This window comes from Toxorhynchites rutilus, chromosome 2 (genome assembly GCF_029784135.1).
Source record: "Toxorhynchites rutilus septentrionalis strain SRP chromosome 2, ASM2978413v1, whole genome shotgun sequence".
NCBI classification, from domain to species: domain Eukaryota; kingdom Metazoa; phylum Arthropoda; class Insecta; order Diptera; family Culicidae; genus Toxorhynchites; species Toxorhynchites rutilus.
Window position 1 is genome coordinate 229,204,138 of NC_073745.1, and position 4,651 is coordinate 229,208,788.

Consider the following 4,651-nt stretch of genomic DNA (forward strand, 5'->3'; position numbering starts at 1 on the left):
GTGGTTCAGCACTTCGGGATTACTACGGGAAGGACGTCTTTTAATAGGACGGCGCACCGGCCCACACGACGAATATCATCCAAGCATGGTGTCGGGAGAATTTGATTGATGTTCTCGATAAGACTTTGTGCCCTCCCAGCCCCTCGGACTATAATCCTCGGGACTTTTATGTATGGTCGTCAGTGCTTGGAAATATCTGTATCATCAATCTTTTCAGCTGAATTTCCGACCACATTCGATCATTATACCATTGCATTCGGGATACCGAAAATGAACCAACGCTGAACTTCACAATCACAGCACACAGATCACAGTTGATTCATCCAGTTTTGTTCATTCTCCTTTTCGTTCTGTTCTGCGTTCACGGAATGTGAGCAAAAGAAAATATTCCTAGTTTTGTCATCCATTGATATCAATATATCAGTTCATTCACTATCAGCATCGTTCACGGACACTGACGAAACGGAGAAATTCGTCGTGGAAGATAACGAAGTATAGAATGTTCATAATAGTGACAAGAATTTAAATTGTTCAAGTTTGTAAGGTTTCCGTCTCAGTTAAAATGCTTTCATTTTACATAGTGAATATGCAATTCCAATTCCACTTGTCAGAAATGCTTCAAAAGACTCCAATTCCGATGTAAAAAATTATAAGAGGCTGTGTCCAAGATACGACCGCATTGTTGACGTAGAACTACATTGTTATTTTATATAAGTCGCCACACATTGGTGGCTTGAAACTACTAGGAATATAAACACTTCTCATCATTTAGCGCTATTCTCAAAAGAAACGCTTCTGTGAATATTACTGGCCTCAAAAAAAGTTACATTACTTTCTCATGCTCGAGAGAAGCGCACCCTTAGTGGAGGAGGTTTTGCTACTGGCAAGCGAAACTGATTCACATACAAAATTTGGCGCACAACCTCAACGCCTGCTTCGCCATAACTTCAGTTAATGCATTGATGCATTCTCAAAGGCACCAACGAAGCCCTTATCATGAAGGAAAACAAACAATGTTGACTGCTTGGAAAAAGACTGAATTATGCCACACAGCTCGTACTCTGCTGTAACACCCATCGATGCGAATTCGCTGATCAATTTGTCAAGAGCGACCGCCTTCACCACCAGCGGGGGGAGCTTGATTTTGGTTGCTGCCTGGGTAACGGAGTTAAACAACTCTCCCCACGAACTGATTGCGAGCGAACGGTTTGTGAACGAACTGATTCCGAAAGAACGGCTTGCGAGTGAACTGATGGAGAATGAACTGCTTGTGAACGAACTGGTTCAGAACGAACTGTTTGCGAGTGAACTGTATGGGAAAGAACTGATTGAGAGTGAACTGTTTGGGAACGAACTGTTTGAGAACGAAGTGTTTGCGGGCGAACTGTTTGCGAACGAACTAGTGCAGCTGATCTGATTTGCGCTGGAAGGAATGGACAAATATAACGAGAACGTTTGTACGGAAAAACAAACGATATTGTCATGATGAGCAAAATGCATCTAACGAAGGGTTTATTTTGTTAATGTATACTCATTTTTGTGTTAAAAATTAAATTAGATTTTAGTAGTTTTAAAAGCAAAACTATATATTTTCAATTTCATGTATTCTTTCATATATATATTTCATATATTCAGCATTCATATATTTCCTGATTATCAGAAAAAAAATCTGGGGGAAAGCTGGGGCGATTCATGGATTAGGTAAACATAAAATCTTATAGTGAGGGCAAAGTTTTTTCGTTGCTTTCAATTCATTGTTTGGCTTATTGCGTGTACGTGTTATCGTGATTGTTTGTATGATCGATTGTTAGTGACAATCGCTGCTGATTTTTCCCCTGAATGAACATTATGAAATATGATCTTATATGGAACCTGTGTGTTGTCCAAAAAGAGAATATGAAAAATTGCACATATTTTATGCACATCAAATTATTACATAAACTTTTGTTGACCGATAACCATATTTTCACATACAGTTTGCGACTTCTAAAGAAGAAGCAGCTTATCTTTCCCCACTAAATTTCAAAAATATAAATCCCATACGTACACTATCCAATTCAACGATATCAATTAATAGCTGTCTATTGATGTTGGGTTCCAGCTAACATTCAAAGTTGTTCTTAAGAGCCCCCGCAGACTGCAGACTGATTTGTCGGCCGATAGTTTGGTCGGATTCTTAATCAGTACGGAGAGGTATGCATGTGCGCACATTACGCCGATTCAGTTGGGTCGGTTTTTGCACCAGAAGGCCGACCCGACCAAACTGTTGGTTGACAGAAAGTCTGTTGTATGCGGGGGCTCTAATACCGTTGAATGAAAGAGCGAAAGAACGGTTCAAAAGAACTGATTCGTTTAGATGAACGGTTAATGAGTGAACCGTTCATCAAAGGGAACTGCTTTGCCCATCTCTAAGTCCGATGCCGAATGAAAGTTTGTCTCAGCGAGATCCACTGTTTATACTCTAGTCAAGTATTCCCCTTCATTCTTCTACTTTAGCTTTGTTCACGGAGACTTTAAATCTTACGATTTACCCTCCGTTAGTCGTCGATCAGTTGCTCGTTATTGACAGCTCTGTTCGGGAAAGCACACAAATGGACTGAACAAATGTATGGAAAAATGGAAACGCTTAGAGTTTTCATGAATTTTAACCATTTACAAACCAGGGGATTCTAATGTATAACGTATTAAACAAATCTTACGGAATGTCCGATTCGTTTAGTATGTAAATCGCCAGAATCCGTTCGCGACAAAAAAAAGTTATTAACGTTAACTTTATTTCATAAAAACGTGACCTGTTTTCTGATCTGGCACCCTTAATGAAAGACGTAGCTCTACGTCAAAAATACCGTCTTGACTCAAATTTCAAAAATTTGATTTTTGACTCAAATGCCGAAAACACAAACATAAAATGGTGGTGTCCAAGACACGACTGCAATCAAGGATGGAAAACAAGGGAGCATGATGTGATTTACGATTAATCGCATACTGCACAGATCGTAATCTGTGCAAACTGCGACTAACTATTAATCCTCACCCATCATAACCAAATGATTTTCTCTTGGTAACTCTGAGTTGACCAAAGCATTACTAGACTGAAACTAGTCTGAATAATTGAGTTACTCTCCTTCCTCGTTTTGCTTTCAACTCCTAACAAGAATTTGCTCCATGGGAATGAGTGTCTCTATGACGTACGATTCTCGCTCTCTCATCCGGGCGTTCAATTTTCCTTTCCGAGCGCGTTTACTTCGATGAAACTGGGTAAAATAAAAAAAAATGCGCTACAGCAGATAGGACGACTTTAATGTTTCATGTTTCACGGAGGATTTCTCAGATGGTGTTTAAATTAATCAAGAGACTACAAACAATAATCCCTCTCAAATCACTAATTTTATGAGTTAATGTAAATGCGTTATTGGCCAAGGCTTTTACGACATCGAACACGTGGTCTTGCGAGATATATTTTTCCGCCTGCCCAAATACAGACCACTTTTTTCGGGGCCGAGTAAACTGGTGTCTAGAAAAGACCTTGATTACCTTGAATTAATAAAAAAACATAAATTAGCGCAAATATGTCAACATGTGTTTTTTTGTTTAAGCACGTAAATATTTGCTCATAATTTTTTTGGATTGTGGCACTCTACATAATTTGTATGCAGATAGACTATCCACAGTTTGTGGGGGAATGGAATACTCATACAACTCAAATGGATAATGATTATCTGCTATCACAAAGCCGAGAAATTTTTTGACGTTTTGTTTTACTATTGATTCATTCAAAAAAAAAAGCTTTATTTTTAAATGTTTTCTTATCCTGAGACTGGCTCACCATATTGCACTGCTACTAAAACCGTAGGCTAACTTCAAGGATATTTTTTATTCATTTTCGGCGAATAATCAATAGAGTGCCGTGTTATGAAACATCAGAATAATAGCAAAAACAATATTACGATCATAAGGTGTTGGACAGGTTATTCCAGACGACATTGGAATATATTCCATCTGATCATCTTTAGAAAGGTTAATGACCTTCAAAGGATAAATTTATCTTGGGCACATTGAATTGATGTTCATGACTTCCAGTCGGACGTTTATTCGCTCTGATAATAATTGTGTGGTCCTCACTAAGCATATATTCCAATGCCGTCAGTTCACTGAAATTATTCGCATACCGTTTGATGATAAGGTAAGATGTTGATAATCATTTGCTGCGATACCTATTGTTCCAACAGTATTCATTCGACAATATGAAGACTGAATACCTGAAATTAACCAGATTCTACCATGCAAATCTGCGGTCAAAGCAGTATGTACACTTGAGAGATGCAACAAGTTTGAAGGGATATAAAAAAACATTAGTCGTTCGACAAATCTACTGCCACATATGTCGGAAGTCCACGATACATGAATATCATACGTCCATACTATTTCATTACATTTATTCGCAACGAAGAACATAACCACACAGAATTCAATTAATCAAATATGTGATCCGTTTTATCTACAAAATAAAAAAGGGTCTGAAATTCAATCGAATTCGAAAGGTGTTTCGTGAAATCACTAATTGAATTACTGTTAGAAAAATTATTTGGAGAGAAATGTGAATGTTCAGAATTATTGGAATCTAAAAACGATTTTGGGCGGGATGAGATTC